Raw genomic sequence first — 12,500 nt, forward strand, 5'->3', positions numbered from 1 at the left:
GGATACGCTCATTCCGATTACAGGGCCTCGAAAGAGACCTGTATCGTTATTTTTCGTCACTACCTCCCCGTGTCGGGAATGGGTAATTTGCGCGCCTGCTGCCTTCCTTGGATGTGGTAGCCGTTTCTCAGGCTCCCTCTCCGGAATCGAACCCTGATTCCCCGTTACCCGTGGTCACCATGGTAGGCGCCTATAGTACCATCGAAAGTTGATAGGGCAGACATTCGAATGAGACGTCGCCGCCGCAGAGGGCGCGCGATCGGCCCGAGGTTATCTAGAGTCACCAAAGCGGCCGGGGGGCCCGAGCCCCCCGGATGGGTTTTGGGTCTGATAAATGCACGCATCCCCCGAGAGGTCAGCGCTCGTTTGCATGTATTAGCTCTGGAATTACCACAGTTATCCGAGTAACGTGTGGAGCGATCAAAGGAACCATAACTGATTTAATGAGCCATTCGCAGTTTCACTGTACCGACCGTGTGCACTTAGACCTGCATGGCTTAATCTTTGAGACAAGCATATGTTACTGGCAGGATCAACCAGGTAGCTGCACCGTGGGAAAAGGGGGTGAAACGTCACTCCCCGCCACGTGGGTCGGCCCTACCGAGACCCTTTTCGGGGCCCCGGGTCGGGCGCGGCCGCTCTCGGTGCGTTTGTTCGGAGCAGCACTCCTTTCGGATCTGCTGTCCCGACAGAGGAGAACCAGGAAATGTCGATTCGTGGGGCACGCTGGCAAACAGGAGTGGGGCCACGAGTTCAGATGCAGAGCCCCGGACATCGCTGTGCCTGCGGCCGCCGTTTTCGGACTGTCTCAGCGTAGGGGACTGGCCGCCTAAGTCTCCCAAAGATAGGTACGGGAAGGGTAAACAAAACCCATCCCTGGAAGCTGACCCGCAGCATGGGGTAGGATCCCTCTGCTTCTTTTTATGAAGCCTGGCAGGTGCCTACCCAAGGCGGGTCTGGTTTTCCGGTAGAGCAGCATCTCCACGTCGGTTGTCATCGTTCAGACACCTTCATTTCGTACTGCCCTCTGAAATCCTGACGGCCCCGCACTGGAAACGCCCATGCCCACGTTGTGCTCGGCCCGCCCGAAATAACCTCCTATGCAGAAGGGGTGCGACATGCCTGGGATCCTCTCTGACGTTGACGAGGGTCCAAGATTTCTTAACATGACATTCCTTAGCATAGAAGCGCTTGTACAAGTGTCCTTGTACCGCCCACTGGAGTTCCTGGCAATACGAAGAGGACGGAGATAAAAGGGAGATGACGAGGCACCAATAAGGGAATGTTTGGGTTGATGGAACGAGACATGATCTAATAATGGTGTACGTGACTGGGGTCCTATATATGGCTTGGATTTGTTCAATAAATTCAAGAGATAAGAGAGAATCTTTGACTGTCTGTCTTATTCCTCTCTTCTCCTCAAAGAATTCTTTGAGCGTCGATCTTTCTTCCTGGTGATACTTAATCATTAATTTTAAGTTTGCCATAATAATTAACATTCCCTAATCAGAAGCCCTGGATGAACAGAGAGGTTCGCACTCTGCTCAAAGCCAGAGATGCTGCCTTCAGATCAGGATGCAGGGAAGCATACAGCTTGGTCAGAGCTAACCTGAGGAGAGGAATAGCTATAGCCAAGCACTGCTACAAACGCCGGTCCTGATTCACAAAAAAAACAAAAGCAGATGCACATAAATGGAAAAACCTAATGCGTACAAAAGAAGGGCAAAAAACAAGACTGGTGGTCTGAGATTTCTTACCATGGCATCCCTCAGCATAGAAGCGCTCAGGGTACGAGCGTCCTTTGTACCGCCCACTGGAGTTCCTGGCAATATGAAGAGACTAATAGCTATAGCCAAGCACTGCTACAAACGCCGGATTGAGGAGCACTTTACCTCCTCTGACCCTCGGCGTATGTGGCAGGGAATACACGCCCTGACTGACTATAAACCAACTAGCTTTGTTCCATTTACCAACAGTGCTTCACTCCCTGATAAGCTGAACAACTTTTACGCTCGTTTCGACCAGATGATAATGATATCTTCAATAAACGATCCTCCACCGATGACAACCCACTTGTACTTTCCACTTCGGACGTCAGTCGCATGCTGAGTAGAGTGAATGCACGGAAGGCAGCTGGCCCTGATGGTGTACCTGGCCGTGTGCTGAGTGCTTGTGCTGTGGAACTTGCGGGTGTCTTCGCTCTCAACAGAACTACACACTGCATAACCCACCTCAATAATTTCCAAGTGCTTTAAAAGACTAGTTCTTTCTCACTTGAAATCCTGCCTGCCTGCTACGCTGGACCCACACCAGTTTGCTTATCGTTGCAACAGATCCACCGAGGACGCTATCTCAACAGCACTACACACTGCACTAACCCACCTCGCTTGGAAGCATAAGGAAGCATAAAGTAATCTAAATCTCCCTGGTAGGCGGCTGCGTTGACCTTGGACCTCAGAAAATAAAGTGGACCCACACCAGCAGATGACATGGGACACCAAACCGCCACTGACTGTGGAAACTTTACAGGGTAGCTCGAACAATGTGGATTCCGTGCCTCTCCTCTCTTCCTCCAGATTCTGGGACCTTGATTTCTATAGGAAATGGTCCTTGGTCTTCCAGGACCAAGATGGCATCGCGATCACACTGCGAGGCTCAGCGTCTTACCGGTTTTAGTGATGTTATACTTCTGTACTTAGCTATCTCCAGTTTTCTTGCGCAAATAACTCTTGCGAACTACAGTTACGACAGACAGACACTTTTGGAAATTAACATTCACTGCACAGACACCGGATTCAGCATCGGTTGGACTTTAACCAGCTTCAAAACAACACCCCTCCCCCATCTTGGACTTTCCGATCATCTTTCTTTGTTCCTGCTTCCCAAATACACTCCAGTCATGCAGAGGATTAAGCCTTCAACCAGAACTGTAAAGTTCTGGATGGATGGGGCTGACTCCTTCCTTCAGCAACAGTTCCAGCACACCGACTGGAGTGAGTATGCTGCCCGAGCCTGCACAGGCTCACACATCCACTTGGACACCTACACTAACTCTGTCCTGAAATGCATCAACAAGCGCTCAGGGTACAAGCGTCCTCTGTACCGCCCACTGGAGTCCCTGGCAATATGAAGAGACTAATAGCCATAGCCAAGCACTGCTACAAACGACGGATTGAGGAGCACTTTACCTCCTCTGACCCTCGGCGTATGTGGCAGGGAATACACACCCTGACTGACTATAAACCAACTAGCTTTGTTCCATCTACCAACAGTGCTTCACTCCCTGATGAGCTGAACAACTTCTACGCTCGTTTCGACCAGATGATATTGATATCTTCAATAAACGATCCTCCACCGACGACAACCCACTTGTACTTTCCAATTCGGACGTCAGTCACATGCTGAGCAGAGTGAATGCACAGAAGGCAGCTTGCCCTGATGGTGTACCTGGCCGTGTGCTAAGAGCTTGTGCTGTGGAACTTGCGGGTGTCTTCGCTCACATCTTTAATGTTTCGCTTGCCCAGGCAGCTGTACCATCTATCTTTAAGTCAGCCATTATTGTGCCTGTGCCTAAGCATTCTACTGCTTCAGACTTTAATGACTTTCGACCTGTAGCACTCACCCCAATAATTTCCAAGTGCTTTAAAAGACTAGTTCTTTCTCACTTGAAATCCTGCCTGCCTGCTACGCTGGACCCACACCAGTTTGCTTATCGTTGCAACAGATCCACCGAGGACGCTATCTCAACAGCACTACACACTGCACTAACCCACCTCGCTTGGAAGCATAAAGTAATCTAAATCTCCCTGGTAGGCGGCTGCGTTGACCTTGGACCTCAGAAAATACAGTGGACCCACACCAGCAGATGACATGGGACCCCAAACCGCCACTGACTGTGGAAACTTTACAGGGTACCTCGAGCAATGTGGATTCCGTGCCTCTCCTCTCTTCCTCCAGATTCTGGGACCTTGATTTCTATAGGAAATGGTCCTTGGTCTCCCAGGACCAAGATGGCATCGCGATCACACTGCGAGGCTCAGCGTCTTACCAGTTTTAGTGATGTTATACTTCTGTACTTAGCTATCTCCAGTTTTCTTGCGCAAATAACTCTTGCGAACTACAGCTACAAGAGACAGACTCTTTTGGAAATTAACATTCACTGCACAAACACCGGATTCACGCAATCTTTGACTGTCTGTCTTATTCCTCTCTTCTCCTCAAAGAATTCTTTGAGCGTCAATCTTCCTTCCTGGTGATACTTAATCATTAATTTTAAGTTTGCCATAATAATTAACATTCCCTAATCAGAAGCCCTGGATGAACAGAGAGGTTCGCACTCTGCTCAAAGCCAGAGATGCTGCCTTCAGATCAGGACGCCGGGAAGCATACAGCTTGGTCAGAGCTAACCTGAGGAGAGGAATAGCTATAGCCAAGCACTGCTACAAACGCCGGTCCTGATTCACAAAAAAAACAAAAGCAGATGCACATAAATGGAAAAACCTAATGCGTACAAAAGAAGGGCAAAAAACAAGACTGGTGGTCTGAGATTTCTTACCATGGCATCCCTCAGCATAGAAGCGCTCAGGGTACGAGCGTCCTTTGTACCGCCCACTGGATTTCCTGGCAATATGAAGAGACTAATAGCTATATCCAAGCACTGCTACAAACGCCGGATTGAGGAGCACTTTACCTCCTCTGACCCTCGGCGTATGTGGTAGGGAATACACACCCTGACTGACTATAAACCAACTAGCTTTGTTCCATGTACCAACAGTGCTTCAGTCCCTGATGAGCTGAACAACTTTTACACTCGTTTCGACCAGATGATATTGATATCTTCAATAAACGATCCTCCACCGACGACAACCCACTTGTACTTTCCACTTCGGACGTCAGTCGCATGCTGAGCAGAGTGAATGCACGGAAGGCAGCTGGCCCTGATGGTGTACCTGGCCGTGTGCTAAGAGCTTGTGCTGTGGAACTTGCGGGTGTCTTCGCTCTCAACAGCACTACACACTGCACTAACCCACCCCGCTTGGAAGCATAAGGAAGCATAAAGTAATCTAAATCTCCCTGGTAGGCGGCTGCGTTGACCTTGGACCTCAGAAAATACAGTGGACCCACACCAGCAGATGACATGGTACCCCAAACCGCCACTTACTGTGGAAACTTTACAGGGTACCTCGAGCAATGTGGATTCCGTGCCTCTCCTCTCTTCCTCCAGATTCTGGGACCTTGATATCCATAGGAAATGGTCCTTGGTCTCCCAGGACCAAGATGGCGTCACGATCACACTGCGAGGCTCAGCGTCTTACCGGTTTTAGTGATGTTATACTTCTGTACTTAGCTATCTCCAGTTTTCTTGCGCAAATAACTCTTGCGAACTACAGTTACGACAGACAGACACTTTTGGAAATTAACATTCACTGCACAAACACCGGATTCAGCATTGGTTCGACTTTAACCAGCTTCAAAACAACACCCCACCCCCATCTTGGACTTTCCAATCATCTTTCTTTGTTCCTGCTTCCCAAATACACTCCAGTCATGCAGAGGATTAAGCCTTCAACCAGAACTGTAAAGTTCTGGATGGATGGGGCTGACTCCTTCCTTCAGCAACAGTTCCAGCACACCGACTGGAGTGAGTATGCTGCCCGAGCCTCCACAGGCTCACACATCCACTTGGACACCTACACTAACTCTGTCCTGAAACACATCAACAACTGTGTGGACTGACTTTGACTGTCTGTCTTATTCCTCTCTTCTCCTCAAAGAATTCTTTGAGCATCGATCTTTCTTCCTGGTGATACTTAATCATTAAATTTAAGTTTGCCATAACAATTAACATTCCCTATTCAAATGCCCTGGATAAACAGAGAGGTTCGCACATTGCTCAAAGCCAGAGATGCTGCCTTCAGATCAGGACGCCGGGAAGCATACAGCTTGGCCAGAGCTAACCTGAGGAGAGGAATAGCTATAGCCAAGCACTGCTACAAACGCCGGTCCTGATTTACAGAAAAAAGAAAAGCAGATGCACATAAATGGAGAAACCTAATGCATACAAAAGAAGGGCAAAAAACAAGACTGGTGGTCCGAGATTTCTTGGCATGGCATCCCTCAGCATAGAAGCGCTCAGGGTACAAGCGTCCTTTGTACCGCCCACTGGAGTTCCTGGCAATATGAAGAGACTAACAGCTATAGCCAAGCACTGCTACAAACTCTGGATTGAGGAGCACTTTACCTCCTCTGACCCTCGGCGTATGTGGCAGGGAATACACACCCTGACTGACACTGACACACCCATCTCAGTTACCTCCATCGTGTATATTTGTAATATTGTACTATAGTGAGAAAGGTTTATTCTATTTTATTTCACTCAGCATGTAGCCAGATAGGCTATTTACTTTGGTGCAGTTTATTATATAAAGTTTATGCACTTTATTAACAAGTTTTCCAGTGTCTGCAGTCATCTTTCTCTAAAACTCACACAAAGACATTATTTGAACTATAATTCCAAAACACCTCAAGTCTGCCTCCTTTGTACTAATTTTGGATTGTTTTCTCACTGATGATTTGTCAAAATAGCTAAAGTTCAGATTTTAAGTAAATTTGCCTTTTGAAAAACTGCCTCCTTTGTACTAATGTAGGATTGTTTTCACAGTGCAAAAAGTGGCATATTGATTAGTCAAAATAGCTCTGATATGTTGTAACCTTAAAAAACATTTTTTCTTGTTTTAAGTCAAAATATCTCACCCCATTGGCAAAGTGTTTTTCTTGACAAGTAAATATGACTCAAATTAAACTTAAATACTATTTTTGAGCAATTTTTACTTAACTGATTTTTTTATTTATATTTCTCAAGGTTTTTGTAGGTTTCACATCAAATAATACTGCATTAGATCAACAAATATAAACTAAAAAGCTTAAATAATTCTTTATTGTGTGTATTCTAAATAAACAAGTATTATTTCATTATATTTTTGAAAGATTATAATAATAATTATCAGCAGCTGAGAAAACTGCCAAAGTACCAAAATATTTTTTATTTGTTGAGACTGTTGCCCTAAACTAAACTCCTGAAAGTCTGTGCCTGCTGTGACTCTCAGAGCTTTGTCAGTCAACACAGTTCACACTATCACCCATCCCCCCGTTTTAGCACCTAGTAGTGGCTTAATGTACATAACAAAAGGTGGCCTAATGGGTTGCAAATTACCCCAGCACTGCCATTTGGCAGCCTCTGGTAGAAAAAGGGGGTATATGAAAATCCTGATAGTTCTAGTGTTGACATTCTGACTGGTGTTCGCTCAGAAGCTTTTAAATTTTTCGCTTCCACCTTAAGTAATGCAGCAGTAACATTAGCTAACTTGAAAATTTGAAAGTAAGGCGTTCGGACAAGAGTTTCAGAAGGACAGGCTGGCTCACTGTGGTTACGTGTTTGTCGGTTTACTGGCATTATAAATATATCAAAGATAGTTGGAAACTTTGTGAAAGGACGTTTGTGTTGCCTTATCAAAGTAGCCAACACTTTAAAAATGTTAATGTCTATGGATGTTGGGCATGTTAAAAGTATTAAAAACATTACAAAACACTTCAACGAATGATAAATATATACGCCATCCCAATCCCAATATATTTGCCTGTAATGGAATATATTGGAATCGGGACGTTCCGGGAGCCACCTGGTGGATTGATGCAAAAGTGCGGGTAAAAGGCCCAAACTTTGAGGATTTTTAGCTCTCACCACGTGTGCCCAGGACCCGACCCCGGGCTCTGCAAAGTAAATCGTCTAGGGGGCGCCGCGCGCTAGGCCGATAAGGTCCACCAAGCGGCGTATCATATATGTGGATTGGGATGGTGTGGTACTACGAAGAGGTAAGCAACTGCTATTTTGTCCACTAAATGGCTTTTCGGAACTAAGACCCCACCACCACCTGTTAGGTCTAAATGGAATTGTGGACCCATTTGTGGCCACATACTTATATATGTTAAGATAGGATAAATCTCCTTCAAAATTATATTGAACAAAAAAATCTGAATTAAAAAAGGGCTTTTTTCAGCAGTAAATTCAGTGGTGGTTGAAGTGAGGGGTATATATATATATATGTTTGTGTGCGCTTTTAAACGTATTTATGTTTATATAAATATTATGTTTGTATAATGTTTATACAAAATCTCATAAACATTGTTCAGAACATTAAACACTGGAATTGTTTCCGTTATTTGGTAAGTTAAGGCTTTATGTTGTTTCAGCAATAACGCCATACACCAGTTGGTGGCAGTAAAGCATCATGATTCACGAAATACACAAACTTAACGTGTTAACACGTTCATAACGCGTCAATACCTTAACGTGTTAACACGAAATTATACGCTACGTGTCAACACGGAGAATCCAACACGTTTAGAGCATAATTTAAAACAAATGAAAAAAAAACAGAGGAATTCAAGTTTATAAAGTGTATTGGACTAAAAACAATAAGCTTGTAGCCTACTTAGTGTATACTCAAATACCTACATGCAAAATTGAGCCATGCTTTGGTACTGCGTTCTTATAATGTTTTTTGTGAATTGACTACACTCGGCTCAGAGTCACAGTCAGAAAACAGCGTTGGCCCACAGCAGGCTCAGTGTCACTTTTCTGAGTGTTCTTCGTCAGTAGTCATGGGAGTCCAGGTGTATGGAATGTCGTTGGTCTCTAAGCGTATTGGATTTGACCATGTTTTTTATGAGATTTTGTATTAACATTATACATATATAAATACGTTTAAAAGCACACACACACACACACACATATATATATATATATAAACCCCTCACTTCAACCACCACTGAACTGCTGAAAAAGCCCTTTTTTAATTCAGAATTTTTTGTTCAATTTCATTTTGAAGGAGATTTATCCTCTCTTAATTTATATATAGAAGTAGATACACATAATTAAATAAAACATGAGTAACTTAATGTATCGTTAAACATACAATACGTTTACAGAAAGAGGAGGATCTGGAAAGTTAATTTCACCATGGGTTTGTATTGACACTGTATTGTTTAGCAGTATGCTATTAAAAGAATGCACATAATTTATCAATGTCAAATCTCAGTATGTGTCACACACATAGTGTGAGAGAATAGTGATGTTTGTTTGATATACAATTATGAAAAGCTTTAGAGCATGTTATGAATGAAGTTATATAATAATATGCATGTTTACAAATTTTAAGGTACTAAACACCAGAGGTTTTTTATTGTGAAAAATTAACTTCCAGTTGCTATGGGGATCAGCTTACTAATATTGCTGTCTTCACACTGCTCACGTAGGGCTCAACGTAGCCATAGGTCAGTGCTTCGCTCACTATGTTATGAATAATTCAGATGAAACGTAGGGACTACGTTCACAAAGGATTTATGTTTCGTGTCAGCTACAGTGTGTGATGTAAATCCTATCATGAATATGTAAGGATTAGTTAAATGCTGTTTTAACTACAGTAACTGAAAAATATCACTGGTGAACAAGACAAAATACATATTCAATTATAACTGATATCACAACAAAAATATAGAATTAGAAACAGTACATAAAAACCCAAACAAAGTGTAGTGTAGCGAAACTGGTGGACTCTCTCTTTGTCTGTGTGTAGATGGATATAATCTCGGTGTGGGGACTAAAACTTGTTTACAGACTCACATTTTTAGTTATACAAATACACGCATTTTTGTGTGTGTACGATTGTTTACATGTGTAAGGAAGAGACGTTATAAAAAATAACTAAATACTCTATAAAGGACTTAAATCCAGGATAATAAGTCTGAATTAATGAAGACACGGCCCCTGTGCATAACTCGTGCGGGAGTTTAAATATCATTTGATTAGAATACAACACTTTTCATGTGTTTAATGAATATATTTTTTGTTAAATATTGGTTTTAATCATAACATAAATGTGTCGCTTTGTCAGTTAGCAAAGTTACATCAGCCAGTAATGTTAAGCTACAGCCCGGTCTCACACCTACTCGTGATATAGTAATCTGCAATTCGTGACATATCGCATATTTTCAGCATGAATTGCAGTCTCCTATATATGTGACTATATCACAAGTAGGTGTGAGACCAGGTTGTAAGCTATCACTACCTCGGGATGTAAAGGTCTTCCATGTGTCTTAGCAAATTACAAATAATTAAAATAAATGTTTTACAGTTACTGAAAGACATCTACGAAGAAATGTACTGCTTAAATATAATATATAACACTTGTGTCAAATATATTGCAATTGGGATGGTTAAAGTAAAGACTTATACATTTTGGGAAAACATTTTATATAGTTAAAAAAAATACATGTTTCCATACAGCCCAAGTCCCTCTGATCCTTTTTCTGTAATTAGAAGTGTAAAATTCTACTGTCAAAAACCCATATATTTTTTTGACTGGAATATATTGGAAGTTGGATTATCAGATCTTGGCTTAGGAGTGAAATATCTTCAAAGTAAGACCAGTTTCGTCTAAGTCTGAGTGTCATCAACTCAGGGTGTGAGTTTGGAGATGATTGGAGGACATAAATTTTTTCACTTAAAAACAACTCATAGGGGGACCCCTTTTAGTTTTTTTGAGTGAAAATATTTATTCTCTCCAATCTTCTCCAAACTCACACGCTGAGTAAGATAGACCCAGACAAAGATAGACCCGTTTGTAAAAACCTCTTATGTTGTTCTGAAGCTGAGATCTGATAATCCTACTTCCAATATATTCAAGTCAAAAAAAATATATGGATTTTGGACAGTAGAATTTTACAACTCCAAAGACAGATATGAGATCAGGGAGTCATGGGATATATGGCTAAATGTATTTTTAGACATTACAATTATGTTTTCCTAAAACGTGCTCTGATGACAATATGTAGTGATGGGACACCATCCCACTTTGAACATATTTGACACAATATATATGGTAATTGAACAAGCATCCCACTTACAATATATTTGAAGCCATAAGGATGTATGGTAATTGGACAACCATCTCATTTCCAATATATTTGACACCATCAGGATATAGGGGAATTGGACAACTATCCCACTTCCAATATATTTGACACCATCAGGATGTATGGGAATTGGACAACCATCCCACTTCCAATATATTTGACACCATCAGAATATATTGCAATTGGACAACCATCCCACTTCCAATATATTAGACACCATCAGGATAACCATCCCACTTCCAATATATTTGACACCATCAGAATATATTGCAATTGGACAACCATCCCACTTCCAATATATTAGACACCATCAGGACAACCATCCCACTTCCAATATATTTGACACCATCAGAATATATTGCAATTGGACAACCATCCCTCTTCCAATATATTTGACACCATCAGGATGTATGGGAATTGGACAACCATCCCACTTCCAATATATTTGACACCATCAGAATATATTGCAATTGGACAACCATCCCACTTCCAATATATTAGACACCATCAGGACAACCATCCCACTTCCAATATATTTGACACCATCAGAATATATTGCAATTGGACAACCATCCCTCTTCCAATATATTTGACACCATCAGAATATATTGCAATTGGACAACCATCCCACTTCCAATATATTAGACACCATCAGGACAACCATCCCACTTCCAATATATTTGACACCATCAGAATATATTGCCATTGGACAACCATCCCTCTTCCAATGTATTTGACACCATCAGAATATATTACAATTGGACAACCATCCCACTTCCAATATATTTGACAGCAATTGGACAACCATCCCACTTCCAATATATTCGGAGGCCGGAAATACCCCATCCCAAACCCAATATAATATACATGTGTTGGGACATTCCATGTGCCACCTGGTGGACTGATGAAAAATTGCGGATAAAAGGCCCAAACTTTGATTATTCATATCTCTTTCCACGTGAGGAGTAGAGACTCAGCGAGGGCGCGGAACTTCGTGGCGTGTTCCCCTGAGCGCACTGGACCCGCTCTCGGGCTCGGCAAAAATCATTTAACGGGCGCCGCGCGCTAGCGCTCTGGTCCCGTCCGATGGCAATATACCATATGTGGATTGGGATGTTGAGTGGCTTTCTTAAGTTAAGGCTTTATGTTGTTTCAGCAATAACGCCATACACCAGTTGGTGGCAGTAAAGCATCATGATTCACGAAATACACAAACTTAACGTGTTAACGCGAAATTATACCCTACGTGTCAACACGGAGAATCCAACACGTTTAGAGCATAATTTAAAACAAATGAAAAAAAAAAAAAAACAGAGGAATTCAAGTTTATAAAGTGTATTGGACTAAAAACAATAAGCTTGTAGCCTACTTAGTGTATACTCAAATACCTACATGCAACATTGAGCCATGCTTTGGTACTGCGTTCTTATAATGTTTTTTGTGAATTGACTACACTCGGCTCAGAGTCACAGTCAGAAAACAGCGTTGTCCCACAGCAGGCTCAGTGTCACTTTTCTGAGTGTTCT

The 12,500-nt window shown here is 42.6% G+C and overlaps 1 non-coding gene across 1 annotated transcript in view; it reads right to left on the reverse strand.

Annotated features, from left to right (window-relative positions):
* Window positions 1-543, reverse strand: part of LOC136665493 (18S ribosomal RNA) — a 1,839-nt gene extending 1,296 nt beyond the window's left edge. The window contains exon 1 of the ribosomal RNA XR_010795270.1: window positions 1-543. This exon is cut by the window's left edge and continues 1,296 nt beyond it. This is a non-coding gene — a ribosomal RNA (18S ribosomal RNA).
* Window positions 544-12,500: the final 11,957 nt, after the last annotated feature.

This window comes from Hoplias malabaricus, chromosome 13 (assembly GCF_029633855.1).
Source record: "Hoplias malabaricus isolate fHopMal1 chromosome 13, fHopMal1.hap1, whole genome shotgun sequence".
Taxonomy (NCBI): domain Eukaryota; kingdom Metazoa; phylum Chordata; class Actinopteri; order Characiformes; family Erythrinidae; genus Hoplias; species Hoplias malabaricus.